General features: G+C 41.3%; 1 protein-coding gene across 5 annotated transcripts in view; it reads right to left on the bottom strand.

The window, feature by feature from the left end:
* The window catches only part of ABCG2 (ATP binding cassette subfamily G member 2 (Junior blood group)), a 148,541-nt gene that overhangs the window by 46,927 nt on the left and 79,932 nt on the right, over nucleotides 1–21,682 (bottom strand). The window lies entirely within an intron of this gene.

Here is a 21,682-nt window from a genome sequence, read left to right as displayed (position 1 = left end):
ATGTGTTGTGCTTGGGGGTTTTGTCTGCCTTCCTGGGCATCAAAACAAGTGCAATCGAACCGGTACAAGAAGATGGTCCTTCCTTCCCATTAGATTAGTGATATTTATCTTTATCAAGGTGTTGAAATGCTTTTGGAAGGTATAAAATCTGCTGCCAGTTTCAGCCTATGACTTGGTTTAGCCTGTTTACTGAATCTTCCTAAAATATATATGTGCTCAGAAATCAACTCACCGTCCCTATTTTATTCTCTGTGGAGCGCTTGATGCTGTGCCCTGGACCTCACTCAGTGCGGGGCAGGGTCCTGAGAACTTACTAACCTCGTTCCTGTGTCCGTGCTGTGAGACACAGCACATATCGTCATCCCTTCATGCCTGATGAAGAAATTAGGCCAAGGAGGGGAGAGAACGCGACCAGGGTCACACAGGTGATGGCGGTTACAGCTGACATCTGTTAAATGCTTTCTGTGTGCCAGGCACTGTTAGAATGGTTTTTTTAAACATGTATCATTTAATCCTTGCTACTCTGTGAGTTAGGTTTCATGGTAGTGACCGAGCTGCATTTTGAACCCGTATCGTTCTATTTTTGTTTTTTCTAAAATATTAAAAATTGAAAAAAAATTACATTCTAAAACATTTTTAGTGTCATATATGTGGAATGTCGCGGGGAATGTGAAAGTGATACCTGTGATGACAGGTGTCATGATGATATGAAACATCAACGAAAACCAAGATTTTGTTTATGAAGAAAGTATTTGTATTCAATACCCCCAGGTCATGTTTTTAGTTATCAGTGGGAACTTTGGGTTTCAGGGCCTGTTTGGAGTTCCTAAGCTCAGTGCCCCAGAAGGATTCCGTGTCGCCCAGGAGAAGGCCTTGAGGAAAACAGAGCAGCTGGTGGGCCACGTGCGCTCCGCACCGCCGGGGCCCCAGACCCTGCTCATCTTTGACGAGCTCTCGGACTCCTTGTGCAGGGTGGCCGACTTGGTAAGACGCCGGGCATGGGCCGCAGACCACCTCTCGCTTTTGCAAGTTAAGCTCAGTTTATTAGGTTCAGTATTGGACTGTAAGGTTAGGAATGTCTGAACTGTTTGAGAGGTCTTGGGTGTAATCTGTTATAGTGAAGTGTGCTGTAGAATGGGAAGAATGTACAGGAAAGGTCAGATTTAGTACTCGTACTTTAATCCATATATTTAATAAAATAGATTTGTAATATGTAATGAAAGAATGATTACGCACATGGCAAAGATTCTTCATGTGACAAAGGTTCTTCATTTATGAAAATATCTACCAAAATTCTAATAGAACATTTACAATAAAATTAATTGCATAAAAAAAAAAAAAGCTCCAGACTTTATATTCTCCTTCAATCTACTAGGAAGATAAACTCCAAACTTCTTTGGAATGACAAAATCATTTCCTTAATGAGCAAACATACTTAAATTCTAGGAAGGTTTCGAATTATGTACAAAAATAATGGAGAAAATCAAATCAGTAGTTAAGCAGTTAAAGAAGTTAAAACAAAAAGTGAGGATTAAATGTATAAATGAAGTTGAAAATATTTCATTAAACAAATTTAAAAAGGCCCCTTTAAAGGATTTAGAGTAAGACCTTAAAGTGAACTTAACAGCTTGTGAAACAGGTTTGAAATGTGAAACTTCCATAAAACTAGTTTTAATTTTTAAAAATCAAAACAATCCATGAAGAACTTTCTCTCTGGCTATGGTAGAGTAGCTGGTCCAAACCAATCGGTCTCCTAAGAACAACTGTAGAAGTAGACAAAATGTAAGATGCAGCTCTTTGAAGAGCGCTCATTAATGAGAGCCAGCAAAGCAGCCAGGACTTGAGCTGCCAAGTTCCTGGAAAGGAGGGAGGCTGAAGGCACAGCCAGCACTCTGTGCCCTTTTCCCCTCGAGGCAAAGTGCACATCCATGGGGCGAAACTCAGGAAAACCAGGCAGACGGAAGCTGCTAGAGGCCAAAAAGCTGAACAAATATTTAAGTAGCCTCTCAGTGTTAGGGAGACCAAGTTTGGAGCTGTGAACCTACCAGTTGAAAACCTGAAGTTTCTGAGATCCCACTAGGCCTATGACCTGGAAATATGGGCAACCCAGAAATAGACCAGCTTCTACTCAACCAAAGTGATCCACTCATGCTTTGCTATAAGAAACTTAAATCACTCTGAAACTTATTATCATCCAAATTTTCAATCAAAAATTACCAAGCATGCCAGCAAATAAGACCTAATGTTCCACAAGAAGAAAATAGAAATAGACCCATAGATATTGCAGATTGGAGTCATCAGACATCTGAGTTAAAATAACTGAGGGATACGTCTAAGAAAATAAATGAAAAGATAGACTACCACCAAAGAACCAGAATCTGTATTTTTTTAAAAAATCAATAGATGAGTTTATTAGCAGTTTAGACACAGATTAGGAAAGAATTAGTGAACTGGTAGGCTGGTATGTAGAAAACATACAGATTGAAGAGTGTATGAAAATTCCACGTATCACCATGGAAAAGAAAACAAAAAAACTCCAGACTGAAAAAGTAGGCTTTTTTCTACATAAAAGAGGTATCAAGCCACAGATTGAAAAAGCTCTAGGATACATACAAGCAGGATACATACAAGAAAACCATGCCTGAGAATATCATAGTAGAACAGCCCCCACACCAAAATAATCTGTAATTGTTCCTGTACCCCCAAACTGCTCTATTGTTGTCACACTTAAAACACTATTCAATCTTGGAAACTGCAAAAGTAGGAAACCACTTAGAGACTGGTCCCAGGAAATTAGAAGAGCTTGGTTTTAATCTGTGAACACAATGAATGGTAATAATTAGCTAAAATCCTACTCTCTTAAAGCAGTGAAAGAAGGCTCAAGGTCCAAGTAATCTAGAGACCTTATTGACTTTATGAACTTCTTCAGCCATCCCCCATGCCTTCAAAAGCCAAACTATGCCAGTCTGATACGAGCAATTGCTTCTCCAGCCTCCATCCCCATTTGATGTTCAGCCACCAAAGACACTTTCTAACCCTGTCCCGAGGCTCATTAAGAGAACCAAATAACGTACCACTTGAATGTAAACAGGTCATTGGCTCAAGACAGACATTCATACAAAATTTTTGTGAAATTTTCTGCTAATAAAAGGCACCAACTGGAACTAAAGTACCCAAGAAAGATTATCCATGCCCGTCCATCTATCCATCCATCCAAGAGAAAGGGCTAAAGCTTATAGATACAATCACAATTTTAAAAGTGTGTGCATACCGAGTTTGACTTCACTGTGCTGGGCTTAAGTCTGTGATTCACACTGCTAGGAGGTGCTGGATTCCTCACTAGGATTCTAGTAATCTTCCTCAGGAAGACAACAGGGTCTTAGTTATTCATGTGTCACAACTCAAGAGATTAGCAGGCATAACTAAGGTACACCATCCAGCTGAAGCACATTATACCAAACAACAAACTTATTTCTAACACCAATATGGAACAATATATTACTCTATGATGAAACAAAAAAGTTACAGTAATGATTACAAAATTTTAAAAATACAACGTCTCAGGGCTTCCCTGGTGGCGCTGTGGTTAAGAATCCACCTGCCAACGCAGGGGACACAGTTCGAGCCCTGATCCGGGAAGATCCCACATGCCGCGAAGCAGCTAAGCCCGTGCGCCACAGCTACTGAGCCTGCGCTCTAGAGCCCGCGAGCCACAACTACTGAAGCCCGTGTGCCGCCAACAAGAGAAGCCACTGCAGTGAGAAGCCCGTGCACCACAACGAAGAGTAGCCCCCGCTCGCCGCAACCAGAGAAAGCCTGCGCGCAGCGACGAAGACCCAAGGCAGCCAAAAATTAATTAATTAATTAATTAAATCTATAAAACAGACAAACAAAAAAGACCCCACCACTCTGGCTGCTGTGTGGCAAGTGTGGAAGCAAGGCCCAGTCAGGAGGCTCCTGCAGAAAACCAGGTGAGACACGCTTGGACAAAGGGATGGGCCTGGGTAATGACAGAGGGGACCTCAAAAGTTCCAGGGCTCTGTTCCCACGCGGTAAGGTTTAGATGCCTGTGAGACATCTGAGGGAGAGACAGATCTTTGGTTAAAAACTGAGAAGCATATACAAGACTCTCGTGGATGACAAACCACAAAGCCTTCTTGGGGGTCTTCAGTAGTCAATAATGTATTGCTCTATGATTTTTAAAACATGCTACAGACCCACATTTGATTAGCTGTGAACTGCTTTTCAAGAGGCATCAAGGGATTTACACTGTCATACACAACTGTAAGGTTTCGGATTTTGGCAGGTGCAGTAAGTGTCAAAATCCATAAGAAGATCCGTTGTCCTTGGTTCACCAGCCCCTTGGCCTTCTCTCCTGGAAGGCCTGTGCCTCCCTACTATCTCAGCCATACATGCTGCCCACCTTGGCACTGTGAATCAAGACACTGTCTTAACACCCACTTAACTCTTCCATCTTTTATCCATCTATCTTTCCAGCCCACTCCCTCTACTTATCAGAGGACAGCTCCCCTAGGACTGCCACAGTTCCCACCTAAGTTAACCTTCTACTTATGCTCTGCTTTTCATTCCCTGTTGCTTACTCAAGGACATCTACCCAGTTATCTTCCACCACCCCTCACTTTTTCTCCCCTGCATCAATTTTTCCTTCTCTCCTGATTATAAAATTCTGTAATTCTTCTCCCTTCTCCCCCTCCCCTTCTATGAAGATGGTATATAAGCCCCAAATTCTAACAGCCCCTTGGAGTCACTTTCTTTTTCTTTAAAAAAAAAAAAAAACAACAACTCCCACAGCTCCTGTCCATCCGTTACACTCTCCCTCCTAAGTCCCTCTTAAAACCACTCCAATCAGGCTTCCATCCCACCTCAGCCTCACACCAAAACCACTGCTGACAATATTAGGTGACTGCCAAAGTGACATATCCAATGACTTTTCTGATTAAAATGTAATTCACCGACCATAAACTTCACCCTTTGAAAGTACGGCTAATTATGTGATTTTGAATGTATTAATGATCAATTCTTAGTCAAATCACCAGCAACACTGAAAGCTGAATATTCTCTCCTGGAAACATTTTCTTCACTTTGATTTCAGGACAAGATCAGGAAGCTCGGTTTAGGACATATGCTTTTGAGACATTCAAGCAGAGATACAGCGGACGGTTGGATGCTGACAGGAGAGGACCTAGAGATACACACCAAGTGGTATGAAGACCCTGAAACTGGATCAGAAGGGGAGTGGCTGTTGAAACACCACTGTGGCATAAAAGTTATTTTGAGCTGAAGGCATTTGAGTTCCTGAAATCCCTTACCTGCCTAGAAGCAGAGCACGCCCTCATGCAAATTGTCATAAGTCCTCTCCCCAGAAGCAACCAGGGAAAATTGACTCTTACCACCTGAGACAAAGAGAAATCTGTACCACACCTAAACAGACCTGTCAAAAAATTATCTATTTCCCATCTATTCTCCTAAAGGCCCAGTTATCTTTCCTGAAAGTCATTTGTGTTCCCATAAGTGCCCTTCTCCCCCTCTCTTTCTATGAAGATGGTATTTAAGCTCAAATTCTAACCACTCCTTTGAGTTACATTTTTCTGTGAATTCCTTTTCCACATGATTGAATCTAACCTTTCTCTCTCGTTAATCTTTTGTTGGTTTAATTTGCAGGCCCCCAACAACAGAACCTAAAAGAGTAGAGGAAAAGTTTTTCCTCCCCTCCTCTGCACCTAAGAGAAGATCGCCAAGGACTCAAAGGACTGAGTCCTAAGGATATGTTTACAATAGTGGCGATTAGAAAGCACCAGCCAAGAGATACATAATTTGACAAAGTTAAAAATTACCAACTCCCTGCAATTCCCTGGAAGTCCTCGGTTAGGACTCTGTGCTTCCACTGCAGGGGGCTCGGGTTTGATCCCTGGTTGGGGAACTAAGATCCCGCCTGCCGTGCAGTGCAGCCAAAAAAAAAAAAAAAAATTACCCACTCCATTTATTCTCACAAATTACACAACAAATCACTTATTTTATAGATGGTAATCTGGTTCTTGATGTGTAAAAATGCTATAAATAAGGCCCAAGGAAGTGATTCTCTTGTGTTCAAGATAATTGGAGGTCAGATGGAAAAGTACCTACGCTTCTTTCCACATTCTATAGTAACATGCACGGGGAAAATAAAATAGTGCTGTCCCCTGGACACATGTGGCTACTGCTACTCAGCGCTCGAAATGTAGCTGGTGAATGTTTTATGTGATGTAACTTATTCACTTAAATTTAAATAGCCACAAGTGGCTAACAGTTACCATACTGGACAACACAGGTCTAGACTGTTTACTTCTTAAAAATGTATTTCCTCATTCTTGGGTTACTTGGTAACTAACCAATTTTATAACCCCATAAAAGATACATATACTTGAACACTGAGGTCACGCCACCCACTCTCATATGCATCCTGCATCAGAAAAAAGAAGACAAGAAAAAGGTGCATATACTTGCTATATGCTGTTATCAAATAAGTTCATTCCTGAGTTTTAAAACAGCACAAAAGTGTACTGTTTTTATTTCAAAAACAGGATAGTGCTATATATTTCAGGTTGAGAATAACAAATCTATAAAATGATTAAGTATACAATGGCTGAAAAAAGGCAATGCTTCTTATTTTAGAACTGTCTTCTGAACAACTGCTAAATTGAATTACATCACTTTCCTCAAGCGAAAACAAATGAGGTGAATCCCTAAGGAATTAAATCTGATCCCCAAACAGAATTCACATTTTACCAAAACATTTTTGACCGTGTTTTTGCAGAAAGGGGGACCCCTTCCAGGGCCCGAGAGTGGGCTCTGCTCTGACACTCGGAAATGAATTGTCCAAAGAGACACACATGCTGACAAGACTTTATTAGGGCTGCCAGGTGGAGAGCGGCAGGGTAAGGGACCCCAGGAGAACTGGTCTGCCACGTGGCTCGCGGTCTCAGGCTTCACGGGAACGGGGGTCGTTTCTGGGTTGTCTCTGGCCCATCACTCTGACTCAGGGTCCTCCCTGGGGGCGCGCGCATCTCTCAGCCAAGATGGATTCCAGCGAGGAGGCTTCTGGGAGGTTGGCAGGACGTATCCTCTCCTCCCTCCTCCTTCTGGCCCCTCCCGGATTCTCCCAGTTAGCTTTTGGAGGCAACACCTCATTCTTTATGAGGACCTCCTGCTGTGAGACAACTCTGGCAAGCAGTTATCCTGCTTGCGCTTGGCCAAGGCTGGTGGTTTCGGTCCACAGTTCCCTAACAATTAACAGAAATTTCATAACATTCTCATGGTGAATGTCATACAGCTTTATTCAGAATTTCAAACACCAAAGGTAGGCTAATGAAAGAAAAATAATTAATTCAAATAAAATATAACCCTGCCAGCCACCCTCCAGGGCTTTCCTCTAAGAGTCACAAAGATCTCTCTAACAGTGTATGACCAGCACGTGGATCACAGCTCACCAAACAAACTAGCACTAAAGTGTTCTTCTAGCCCCAGCTCATAGTGTAGGAACCTTCCTCTCGCACCCTTCTGACCTTCAGCCATCTCCCAAATTACAAGTAAAAGAATGATATTTTAAAGTATCTCCTTTAGACTTTACTGGAAACCTGCCACTTCAGAGAGCCACATTTGCATTTGCAAGCTAAAAATTTGCCCACACAGGCTGTTGTAAAAGCAGGGACCTAACATCTATTATCTTTGTATCCTCTGGAGCTCTTCATACCCTGTTCCCGATTATTCCCACTGAATGAAAGACTAAATCGCAAGATGCCACATCCCTGTATCAAGCAAAGCGGTTTCATAAAGATATTCTAACAACAGGAAGTCACTAAGCGTCCTGTTTAGAGAAGTTAGGTCCTGGTAGCATTAGTAAACCACATGTCCAAATTAGAAAGAACGAAAATACACGCCACAGAAGATTCTGCCTGGAATCTATGAAAGGTAAGGACAAATCTTAATGAACACCACCTAAGAACTCAATATATTAACACAGCTGGAGTTCACAGAAAAAATAATTATCCCGTTTCAAGGCAGGACATTCTTCCGGCCAGCAATGTCCTTCCCCATTCCTTTGCCTACAGCCTCAAATTCACTTGAGAGATTAAGACCAGTGCCATCCTTCATGAAGCAGCACATGGCCTCCTAGAGGAGACTAACCAGTTGTACGGGAAGAAGAGAAAAGAGAAGAAAGTTGTCCTAGTAAAGGAAAGTAACACCATTAAATTGAAAGAGATTGTGCTGGGAAATGCATGCTGTCCGTCATACTAGAGTGCAGTTCTGGGGATGGGGCAGTTAAGAAAATGAGGCCGCAAAAGTAAGCAAAGACCATCAAAGGGTGACATACGCCCTGCAGGGAGTGAAGACTTGACTCTGGAAGCTCAGCAGGTCCCTTCAGCCCTCCTCTCACTCGTCCTACACATCCCCATCCTTCCAGCACAGAGGAGATACTCTGAAAGGCCAGTGAGGGATCTACAGGGAACTAGTGACTTATGGAAAAAAGGTACAGGTAACAAAAAATGGGGGAACATTACTTCCAATATAATGCCAACTATACTCATGGTTCAGCCTAATCTTTGTTTTTTGTCATGTTTATTAAAAACACGTCAACAGTAAACAGTGTTGTAAACAGTAAAACTTATCCTCCTTAAGTACAGTTTTTGGACTTTGAAGATGTATACAGTCATGGGACTTCCCTGGTGGTCCAGCGGCTAAGACTCCACGCTCCCAATGTAGGGGGCCCCAGGTTCCATCCCTGGTCAGGGAACTAAATCTCACATGATGCAAATAAGAGTTCGCATGTCGCAACTAAAGATTCCCACGTGCCGCAACTAAAGATTCCCACGTGCCGCAACAAAGATCCTGTGTGCTGCAACTAAGACCTGGCACAGCCAAATAAGTATTTATAAATAAATAAATAAATATATATATGTATACAGTCATGTTACCACCAAAATTAAGACACAGACCATTTCCATCATCCCAAACAAATTCCGTCTCCCTCCCCCCAAGTCCCTGACAACCACAGATCTGTTTTCTGTCCCTTTTTCAATTTAAACTTAATCCTCCCTTTAAATAGATACAAGTGCACATAAAGTAAATACAGCTGACCCTTTGAAACCCAGCAGGAGGGGTCCTCCTGGGAACAAAAGCCTTTCTGTGCCGGTGGTTTCTTATTTGTAGGAAAAGGCTTCAGTCTCCTAGACCTTCCCTGAGTTCCAAGAGGCAGATTCAAACAGTTACTACTTAGAAGAGTGAAGGAACCAGAAACAATGGAAAGGCAGTAAAGAGACAATAGTGCAGGGACTTCCCTGGTGGCGCAGTGGTTGAGAATCCGCCTGCCAGTGCAGGGGACACGGGTTTGGGCCCTGGTCTGGGAAGATCCCACATGCGGTAGTGCAACTAAGCCCGTGCATCACAACTACTGAGCCTGCACTCTAGAGCCCGCGAGCCACAACTACTGAAGCCCGTGTGCCTAGAGCCCGTGCTCCGCAACAAGAGAAGCCACCGCAGTGAGAAGCCTGTGCACCTCAATGAAGAGTAGCCCCCGCTCCCCGCAACTAGAGAAAGCCCGCGCGCAGCAACGAAGACCCAACACAGCCAAAAATAAATAAATGAATAAATAAATGTATTAAAAACAAAAAAAAAGAAACAATAGTGCAACCCTGGGGGCAGGGTCCTGGTTCCTCCTCAAGGGATATATATTACAATATCTTTGAGCTCTTCTACAGGAACTGAGGCCCCCCCACCTGGCTGGACAACGGTAACTTCAGGCTGAGCACTAGATTCCTGGAGCACCGCCCTGTTACCTCACCACCAACCAATCAGAAGAAAGTCACACACCCTGCAGCCCTCACCCTAAATTTTGCCTATAAAAAACACTTCTCCGAAAACCATCAGGGAGTTCCGGTCTTTTGAGCACAAAATGCCCGTTCTCCTTGCTTGGCCCTTGCAATAAACCTTCCTCTGCTCCAAACTCCGATGTTTCAGTTTGTTTGACCTCACTATACGTTGGGCACCTCAACTTGCATTTGGCAACACCTTAAACAACACAGGTTTGAACTGTGCAGGTCCACTTATATGTGGATTTCTTTTCCATAACTATATTAGAAAATTTTTTTTTAAGATTTGCAACAATTTGAAAAGACTTGCAAACTATGTAGCCTAGAAATATTGAAAAAAAATGAAGTTAGGTATGTCATGAATGCATAAAATATATGCAGAGATACGTGTAACATACAAACTGTGTGTTAAGTTTTGGAGGAGTCAAAAGTTATACCTGGACTTCTGACTGTACGGGGGTGCGTCCCTAACCCCTGCTATTCATTTTTACTTTTGCATTCTGACAAAATTTGCAAGGATTCTGCCCAAATTTGTCTTAATCTGCGACAGAAAACTGAAACTTCTAGAAAATATTTAGTCAAATTGCGAGTAAAAATGAAGAGTTAGACTAAGGGCAACTTACGTATATGTTACATCCCAAAGTTTCTTCATCTTTGGATCAGCAGTTTCCCGGATGAGATTGTGATGTTCCCTCCAAAGGCTGTTTGTAAAATGCTACCTAACACCTATCATCAAACGTATGGGATTCGAGTTTCTCCAGCCCTTAAACGTACTAGCCAGTAACCTTGGAGGCATTGTTTAGCCTCTCTAAGCCTGTTTCTCATCTGTTGAATTAAAATTCATTCACTAATACTCATTAGACTTCTACTACGTGACAGGCACTGGGGATACAGGAGTGAACAAAACAAAAACATACAAACATCCCTGCCATCAATGAGGTTATGTATGAAAAATGTCAGGGGCAACAGTGCAACAGAGAAAAAATTAAAGCAGAAGAGAAAAAGTGGTCAGGGGAGGCCTTTCCAATGAGGCCTTTGAGCAGAAACCTGAGGGTGGCTCTCTGGAGGCGTGACACCAAGTCCAAGTGTCAGTCTAAGGAACTGCAAGGCCAGCGGGGCTGAGGCAGAGGGAGGGAGAGCGTAGGACAGGAAGTCAGAGGTTCGGGTCAGCTCTGGCAGTGCCCGCGCCTCGGGCCACTGCAAGAACTTTGGACTTGGCTCCAAATGAGACTGGAAGTCACCAAAAAGTTCTGGGTGGCGCAACGACAAAATGGAACTATGTTTAAAAAGATCACTCTGACTTGGGAATGGGGGGCGGGGGAACAGAGCAGGGAGACCACCTAGAGGCTACTGCAGCCATCCAAGAGCCCAGATGGGAACACCGTCCTGCACCCCTCCTCCCAGCCTATGACAGCTGGGCATGTTTTGCCCTAGAGACACTACCAGACACGAGACAAGCACTCAGAAACTGTAAGTAAGAACAGTACCTGGCTTCTAAGGAAGAGTGTATTCAGATATATACCTTAGGACGCCAGGAGTATCCCCGGTCTGCAGCCCTTTGCCCACAAGAAGGTGGGGCTGGGAGGAAGGACGCCAGCAGGCAAAAGGCACCTACTGCCACAGCAAGGTCACGGCCAGTGGAGGTTTTATAGTGAGTCTCTGCCGTCCAGCCCATTCCAAAAGAACCCCACCTCCCCCGACTCTGCCCAGGCAGGGAAAAGCAGGGGCAAGTATAATGGTCCAGCCTCAGGCCCACGGAAACCCACTTATGTTTTTTACGTTTATACTCATTTTACATTTACGTTTACACTCACACTCACGCTGAAGAGGGAACTGACAGACGTGGACAGGGAATGCTGCCCGCCGTCCCAGGAAACAAGAAGTGCTGCCCATCACTGCAGCAAACCAGGCTCTGGCCACCCGCCCTGCCGCCACCATCCCCACACCTCCCGATGCCCCTCCACCAAGCCCCCATGGTGCACACCGAGGGGAAGTTAGAGAAAAAGAGGAAGCACTGTGTGTTCTGGGCACTGGCCCTAGATAGTTCACATGCATACCTAAGGAATTAGTACCATGAGCCCAGGTGCTGGTATCTTCCCATACATCGAAAAGCACTAGAATCATTAACCTGTGATGTCTGCCTCTTGTGACTATCAGTCGTCTTTGACGTCTGACTACACGGTTTGCTTTTTGTTTTTGTTTTTTTTGTTGTTGTTCAGCAAAAACTCCTAGATGTCCTGGCTAGTCCTTTATCTCTTTGGAGCAGTTCCTCAGAGCTCTCCAAGAGGCTGTCTCCTGAGCTTCAGTCTTCAGTAAGGTCCTCAAATAAAACTTAACTTGCGACTTTTAGGTGGTGCGTTTTTCTTCAGCCGACCGTTTTAGTGAACAACAAAGGGACCCAGAGCAGACTTCTCTCCTTCGCCTGAACTCTAGGAGGCTCTGGAGCCTTGCTACCAGCAAAGGCCTCTTGTGCCCGGCCGCCTCCAGGCGCATTTAGGTTAAGTCTCTTCTGGGTCTGGGATTTCCTACGACTGGCTAATGATCCTAAGCTTTATTTGGTGGTGGATAAATCCTCGTTGGAAGAGAAGACTTTCCTTGAACTTACTTTCAAGAAGAGGTACCTGGGTTACCCCAGATGAACGACACTGGGGAGATTCTGCTCAGTTTAAAGACGTGAGCGGGTTACCACAGTGGAGAGACACTGGGAAGATTTTATTATGCATTTGTTGCTGAAATCTCGGCTTCTGTACGCCAGCGCCGAATAGAAATACGGAGACAGCATTTAGGAGAAAAGAGAAAAAAGTGGTTTTATTTCTTTGCTAAGCCAAGAGGGGACACAGTGGGCTAGTGCCTCCAAAAACTGTGCCCCTCCTCCCCTCCACCACCACTGGGGAATCGGAGATTTTATACGCGGGACTCGCAGTCTGTGGTATATGATAAGGATCAAAGTAGTGAAGGTCTTGCATTCTTTTTCTCCTTGCATTATTTCAAAACAGTCATCGTGGCGTCAGGCGGCCAGGTAATTGGGTCCGTCTGTCTCTGGTTTATTGGCCTGCGAGACCTTCTTTCTGAAATGCAAAAGCTACAGGGGGTGGTTTGCGGCCAGGGAGCATAGGGAATTTACGTAAAGTTAGGCAGTGACAGGTGCAAGATGTAACTCACACAGAGTCAGGGGTGACAGGGGCAGGATGTAATTGACATAGGGCCAGAGAGTGAGAGGTTAGCTTTGTGAAGTACCAACCTAGTTACAGACACTACAGATTAGTTAACAGTTAAAATAAAACAAGGAGTGATTAGCTCTTTCAGGCCAGGTTATGTTTCTTCTCTAGCCTGTTCACTGTCCCCTTTACTTTCCTTGTTCTCAGGAGAGGAAAAACTTCATTTCTATTTCTGCTGCAACATACCCATACAGAATTTATTCCTACAAATACCTCCTTAGTTGGGAATTAAAGGAAATCTCACCCTAAAAATGGCCCAATTGGGATTATTCTAACATTCCAAAATGAAGGTTAAAAGAACCCCAATTGATTCTTTTAACATTCCAAAATTAATTAACTAAAAACATTCTAGCTGTTGTGTGCAGCTACAAAAAGCCAGCTTGGTAAAACATCTTTTCAGAATTCCTACCTTAAGGGAACAAAAGCCCTTCTGGGAGGAGCTTGCATTTCTCTCCCTGGGTCTTTGAGATGTAAATGTTCTACCTGATCTTATGCCTCTTTTCCTCCCCCCCCCCCTCCCCCGGCCCCCCGTGTTTTGAGAGCTCTGACAATGGCCAGACAATGGATCTTTTAAATTGGAGAGACTTCTAAATTAGTAAAATTTTAGAGGGCTCTCACTATAAACAACTGTTTTATTGGTACCGAAGCAGAAAGCAAATACAAAAAAATATAACGGCTAACCTTAACAACTCCCTTAGTTTAAAACAAATAAACAGCAACAACAAAAAAACAGTTTGGGAAGCTGCATCTGTGGTCAGTTTCCCCTCAATGGGTCTCACAGATGCTAATAAAAGCATTAGATTAATTGTTAATCAGGTTGATTAACAAGGGAATAAGAAACTGAGAGGAAAGTCTAGAGATGTCTTCCCAACAAGGTGGAAATTTTAAAGGGACTTATCCTAAAAGGATAAAAATCTTTAGATGGTTAAGAAATGGGATAAGTAAAACAGACATTAATGGAATTAAAATAAATGTTTTGATACAACACTAAGGTTGGATGGCCAAAGGGACCTCCATTGGTCCCCAATACTAAAGAGCCCCAAACAAGTCCACTCTATTTACAATATACATGTATTTAAAAGGCTGCTGGGGACTTCCTTGGTGGTCCAGTGGTTAAGACTTCGCCTTCTAATGCAGCGGGTGTGGGTTCCAGCCCAGGTTCAATCCCTGGTCAAGGAGCTAGGATCCCACATACCTCAAGGCCAAAAAACCAAAACACAAAACAGAAGCAATATTGTAACAAATTCAATAAAGACTTTAAAAAAAATGGTCCACATCAAAAAAAAAAGTCTGCTAGAAAATTACACTGAGATACCTGACCAGCAATTGCTTGGGGCAACAGGCCAATTAATCAAGTTGGCTCAACTCCTCAAGTCGGGACCCCAAAGCCTTTTACACAAACATAGATAAAATGGTCGGGGGATAAAAAGAAAGGTTTCTAGGGTCAACAACAAATTGGCACTTTCCATTGGCACTTGCCAACTACCTCTACAAGGATAAGTCATGTACTGCTGGAGCTGCTGATTTTCAACACCCCCTGAAAGGAGTTCAGGGCGGAGAGCAGAAATGAAGCCCTCTGTGCTCTGGGAACAGCTGGCAGAACAGGTCTTCAGAGAGTTAGATATTTTCAGGAGCCGATTTTATGAGCACAATTCTTGTATCTCCTCATACCTAGAAAAGCACCAAAATCCTTCATGGTGACATCTGCTCCTCGTGACTAGCAGAAACCTTCTGCAAAAAATATGTGCTTGATTGCATGTATTCCCCCTTCACCAAAATCACGTATATACTGACCTCCCCCCACCCCCGCCTCTTTGGAGCAGTTTCTCAGAGCTCTATGAAATGCTGTCTACGGGGCTGCAGTCCTCATTTTGCCCCAAATAAAACTTAACTCGCAACATTCATGCTGTGCATTTTTTTTAAGTAGACACTGGGACTCCTTGTAAGACCAAGCCTAGTTGATGGGGTCTTAATGGAGGCTAAAATTAAAGATATAAGAGTTGATAGAATTGAGATGAACCTTTATAAAAGTTGGTATATTTGAATGGGCTTTATATAAGATGGTTACATCTCTTCTACCAATTATATTATGGGATAAACATTAGGTCTCACTGGGGAATGCTTCCCTTGCCTGGTATAATAAGATAGGGTGGATAAATCTGCCCCTCAGGCAATATTGCTTAAAAATACTAAGGAAAATCAATAAGGTTATCTGAGCCCACACAATATGAAATAGAACTGGGAGCTAATATTCAGGGACTAATAAAAACAATAATGGAGACTTTTTTTTTTTTTGCCCCTAGGGTAAATTGCTCTGGTTTTAATTTGTACACTTAGAATCTGAGGGCCTTTGTTGAATGCCCTGTGCAAAGTTTGGAAGGCATGATAGATTGAACCCTAAAGTTCGAGAACATAGAACTCTTGATTTTCAGTGTAGTTGGAAATCTTACTGATATAAAAAAGCAAATTAAAGAAAATGTAGTTGGGCAAATCAATCTTTCAATATCATTTAGGTGGCAGACCAGTTCTCTGGGGAATTAAAAGCAACTATCTTTGTCTTGCAAATCTCTACAAATCAGAAATGTAAGTACAGCCCACAAGGACCTGAGACTGAGCCTAATTAGCTCAATCAGGTCGAACCTGAACCCCCTTCTCTCCACCAAAAAAAAAAAAAAAAAAAGGGAAAAAGAGGGAGGCCTTGTTAAACTCAAACTGCTGGAAAGGCTCCCTCACCAAATCTAATTCACAGCCTCCTCCAGGATTTATCAAGGACAGATACAAATCTTAAAAATCTTTTCGACAATAGTGAAAAGCTTTAGTCATCTGAGCAAATAAATTTAACTTATTCCAAATATTACTTATAGACTAGTAAGTTTATAATGTAATAACTGATTCATGACTAAGTTTTGAAATGAAGCTATAAGATCTCTATTTATATCTGTTTATATGTCCATGTGTACATTATACATATGATATGTCCATACCTCCAGATAATATTATCAAAATTAACTTTATAAAAGACCTGTATTTAATTGACTTAAAAGTAAGCACTTACAAATTGAGTATCTTTAAATATAATAAAAAACTAACCCAAATTTCAAGTTCATGTGATCTGGGAAATATTAAGTTAATATCCAGTTTTAAAGTTTAAATTTGTTGGTTTAATTAATACAGACATGCCTTACTTTTATTACACCTCGGTTTACTAAAAGTTAAATAGGTCATATTATCTCTGTTAAATTCATCAAGAAAAATCTCTTGAAATGATGGCTGACTTGGTCTAATGTCTCACGAAGTTTTCATGGGTAATCTAAACACAACTGTAATTCAATAGATATAAATGGGGTAAGAGCTTTTAGGTAAATTCTTTAAGAATAATTATGTTTTATGGTATGTCTACTTAAAAAATAGTTTCTCCAGATTTTTGGTGACTTAAAACTTCAGAGTTTTGCTAAGTTAAATGATGGAAATTTATTAAATGTCCAGATCCTTCCCAAATAAAATAAGATACTGAAACATTACTCAACATAGGCTGCCTTTTACGGAGAAACTAAAGATACTTAGGTTTATTAATAAAAATGTTTGATGTCGCACTGAAAAATTTTCTATTAAAAAAAGCACCTATTTTTTAGAAATCATAAAGAGTATTTGTGATTTTGCCAATCTACAGAATAATAATGTGGAAGACAGTTTATAATTGCTTACTTCTTAGTTTTCACTAGAGATTAAGGTTTTTAAAAGATTAGAATTCTGGTTAATATATGTAATTGAGACAACTAAAATTGGTAAGGAAAACATCTTTGAATGAAAGGAAAAAAGGTATATAAAGTGGAAACACATTTTGTTGAGGGAAAAGAAAGTAATTTTGTCCTGGAGAGAGAGAAAGAAAGGAAAAGCGTAGGACAAAATCTGAAAGTAAAAAGAAAGTTACAGAAGGTATGTGGAAATGGAACCCTGAGAAAAGAGTTCTGTACATGGTCAGGACTGGCTAAGATTAAAATAAAGTTTAATTGAGTAAATAAATTTCAATATCAAAAGTAAGCTAGCATGATTGACATAAATATGGATCTGAAATTTAACTGAATCTTTTTATCACTGTGAACTCAATCAACAGACACTAAAATTATAACTAAAATATAGGCAGAGTGTCTAAATCCTCTGGATATTACGGGGCCCTCTGAGCACACAAAAAGACAAGAGAAATGAAGATCTTGCCTAAAACCCTTCTTTTCAGAATGAGAAAGTAGGCTCAACGGCTTGCCCCAAGACTGGGGGAGGCAGGAGGTGGGGAGGCGGGGGCCAGGACCTCACAATTCATTTGAAGACATTTTGCACATCTGAAAGATATGATCTCAACACAACATTGTAAAGCAATTATACTCCAATAAAGATGTTTAAAAAAAAAAAGGGCATTAAACCCTTAAAGATAAATAAATAAAATCTTTGCCCTTAAAAAAAATATATATATATATCTTATTTCACTCTGTCACCCAACCTGGCTTCTAGAGCATATGGTTAATTTGTGTTAAAAAATAAATAAAGGAATTTAACTTCTGCCAAAAAAAAGTGATATGAACAGATGTCCATAACATGAATATATACTGACTGGCACTTCTGATTTGAATTCAAGACTATGGGGTTTGCACATAACCACTTTTATATTACATCTGTATCTTCTTTTTTCCACACAAAGAATAATGATTCTCAACACTCGGGAGATGACAGAATCTGAATATCTCATAATTATTTCTTTGTTTTATTGCCCATTACGTACGTAATAATTTCAGAGTGATAAAATATTAATACTACCATCACTAATATGATTACTGAAAGTTAAAAAGAAATACTTTCGGTGCAGCCACTATGGAAAACAGTATGGAGGTTCCTCAAAAAATTAAAAATAGGGTTGCCATATGATCCAGCAATCCCACTCCTGGGTATATACCCAGACAAGACTATAATTCAAAAAGATACATGTACCCCTATGTTCATAGCAGCACTATTTACAAGAGCCAAGACATGGAAACAACTTAAATGTCCATCAACAGATGAATGGGTAAAGAAGATGGGTAAGAAGATTCCATATATACAATGGAATACTACTCAGCCATAAAGAATGAAATAATGCCATCTGTAGCAACATGGATGGGCCTAGAGATTATCATACTAAGCGAAGTAAGTCAGAAAGGGAAAGACAAATACCATGGGATATCACTTATATGTGGAACCTAAAATACAATACAAATCAACATATCTATGAAACAGAAACAGACTCACAGATATAGAGAACAGACCTGTGGCTGCCAATGGGGAGGGGGCATAGCGGAGGGAAGGAATGGGACTTTGGGATTAGCAGAGGCAAACTATTATACGTAAGACGGATAAACAACAAGGTCTTATTGTATAGCACAGGGAACTGTATTCAATATTCTGTGACACACCATAATGGAAAAAAGAATATATATATACATATACACACACACAACTGAGTCATTTTGCTGTACATAAGAAATTAACACAACATTGTGAATCAACTAAACTTCAATAAAATTAAAAAAAAAAAAAGATACGATCTGTACATATCTGCCCTTCACATATATTGAGCCATTGGTCGGGACATCGTTTAAATAAGTTAATAAGCTAAAAAAAATCCTACTTCCTTATCAGAGCCTGAAAAAATAAAAATTAATGTGTTCATTGTTTTATAAGCACTTATGGGTCATCATTTGGGAAAAAGTGGGAAATTTTAACGCTCTAAACTCTGCCAATTTCATTTCTTTCCCACAAGAGACTGAACCCAAATTGGCAAATACAGTCAGGGCCTCTAGAGTGTTTGAAATTTAAGGCATTACTTGCCTTGTAGAGATGCATTTGCTAGGTCACAAATCTATGAAACTTAAAGATATCAAAGCAACTCCCAGCAACACACCTAGTACCCACATCTTGGTTTCTTATAACAGCCTCCAAAACAAGGAACCAGAGTGCCTTGGAGAAATGGTTGATGCCAGGGTTGGGGCATGGAAAATACAAAAATGAGCCTGGAGCATTTCATGATACCAGAAAGTAAGGAAATGCTTTTTAAAAAATGGGGATAGGGAGGTGGTATGTCAAAAGGGCACAGGGGCCAACCTGAAAAAAGAGCTCCCAGTGGCTAAAGATGGAACAATTTGAGCAGTAAATTAAATAATGACAGTATCAGATTATAACCTATATAATAAAATAAATATCCATGAGTCTGTACTGATACAAATAGTTGAATAAATAAATGGTGAAGGAAAAGCTCTTCCTTACAGAAGAATTCTCTTTAATAAACATCGAAGGAATGAGAAAAACAATTTTTAAATCACCATTAGAACAACACAGTACCATGTACATCAAGTTCCACCAATGGATGCTAAAACTAGTGAATAAAGATTTAAGGAGAGGGGCTTCCCTGGTGGCTCAGTGGTTAAGAATCCGCCTGCCAACTCAGGGGACATGGGTTCGAGCCCTGGTCCAGGAAGATCCCACATGTTGCGGAGCAACTAAGCCTGTGTGCCACAACTACTGAGCCTGCGCTCTAGGGCCCATGAGCCACAACTACTGAGCCCGCGTGCCAAAACTACTGAAGCTCGTGTGCCTAGAGCCCGTGCTCTACACGCAACTGCAATGTGAAGCCCATGCACCGCAACTAGAGAAAGCCTGCTCACGGCAACGAAGACCCAATGCAGCCAAAAATAAATAAAATAAATTAAAAAAAAAAAAAAAAGATTTAAGGAGAAACAAGATATTTGCATGGTCCAAGTTTCTCTCCCAAGATATCTACTAAATACAAAAGGAAAAATGATAACTTTCCATCGGGGACCTGACAAACAGCACTTAACCAAGGTCTACAAAAGTCATAAGACATCATGTACCTCTGCTATGATGCACTGGGATTACTTCTAGTATTTCTTCCCAAAATGGATAGCTTCAATCTAGTCATGAGAAAATACTGAGTACTAACTGAGGGACATCCTAAAAAATAACTGAACAGTACGCTTCAGAAGTGTCAAGGTCAGGAAAAACCACAGAACAGAAGGTTGATGAGTTGTCATAGTTTGGAGGAAACTAATGATACACAGCAATCAAACGCAATATTAACTCCTAGGCTGGATCCTGAACAGAAAAAGGAGAGTGAAAAGCCGATGAAATCCAAGTAAGTCTATAGTTTAGTTAATAGCATTTACCAATGTTAATCCATTAGTTTCAACAATGGTACTACAGTTTACGTAAGATGCTATAGGAACTCTCTGTACCGTTTTTTTTGCAACAAGTCTAAAAATAATTCCAAAATAAATAATGAAATAACCCCAATATTTTTCAATGTTTATAACGCAAGTGTAATATTAGACTTAAATTGCTATCTTTGCTCTTTAAAACCAACCCAGCCACGGCTGTATCTATTCTGAAAAGCATTGTTTTATAAAGACTAACACATCAAAGATCTCTTTCCCTTGTTTCTCATAACATATGGAGGGAGAGGAGAACAGCAATTTGATTTTTGTTGAAAAATTCAAACCACTTGAATTTTTGCTTGCTTCCACTTAGGAAGCAAGATAGAACACATCTCACTGGGGGAGAGGGAAGGTATATATCTAAGGATGAAATCAGAACACAATGAGGGGTTTGTAGCTCCAGGAAGGAGCTAAAAGTAGCAAGGATGGATCTACACTGTAGCAACTAGAATGAGTCACCTGGCCCTAGGCTGCTAGTAATAACTGGGCGTAAATCAACATTGCACATGTCAAACATATTGTACTCATAGCTTAGATTCCGATGGAAGCAGTGAACGGTTTGGCATGATAATAACAGTACTATCAGATTTAAGGTACGACTCAAATTAGGTTTTTTTTTTTTGTTTTTTTTTTTTTGTTTTCTTTTTTGCGGTACACGGGCCTCTCACTGCTGTGGCCTCTCCCGTTGCGGAGCACAGGCTCCGGACGCGCAGGCTCAGCGGCCATGGCTCACGGGCCCAGCCGCTCCGCGGCATGTGGGATCTTCCCGGACCGGGGCACGAACCCGCGTCCCCTGCATCGGCAGGTGGACCCTCAACCACTGCGCCACCAGGGAAGCCCTCAAATTAGGTTTTTAACTACAGTTAGCCCATGGCTTTGTGGTTTCTGAAGTACACGTGTTCTATTTGAGGTAACTATCATATGAGATATCACTGGAAAGACATATAACAGTCTCCCTGTGTTATGAAACAGGAGAAAGGTGGATCAGAAAGATTTCTAAAACAAGGCACATGGCTGGTTTGCAGAACCCTTCACTGATGGGTCAGATAAGAATACTAAGTGTTCTCAGTACACCTGACAGTCTGTAGAACTCATCTGGCACTTTCAACTAACCCATATGCCACTTGTGGGCTCAAAGAAAATCAGACCTCTCCCATTCAAACTCATATATTCTCTGGTCCCATGAAGAAACTGTGGCCCAGAGAGATGACAAGACTTCATCAAAAGTAGAAAATGAAGAAAGGGCACAGTTGATTAGACCTAAGTTAGGTCTGGGCCTCCCTACTCCCACCAGATCACATGCTCTTTTCACGTCCCTGCATGCCTTTAAAATGAGCTGCTC

This window comes from Phocoena sinus, chromosome 5 (assembly GCF_008692025.1).
Source record: "Phocoena sinus isolate mPhoSin1 chromosome 5, mPhoSin1.pri, whole genome shotgun sequence".
Classification (NCBI taxonomy): Eukaryota; Metazoa; Chordata; class Mammalia; order Artiodactyla; family Phocoenidae; genus Phocoena; species Phocoena sinus.
Note: the sequence above shows the minus strand (reverse complement) of the source record. Positions and strands in the feature narration are given on the sequence as shown.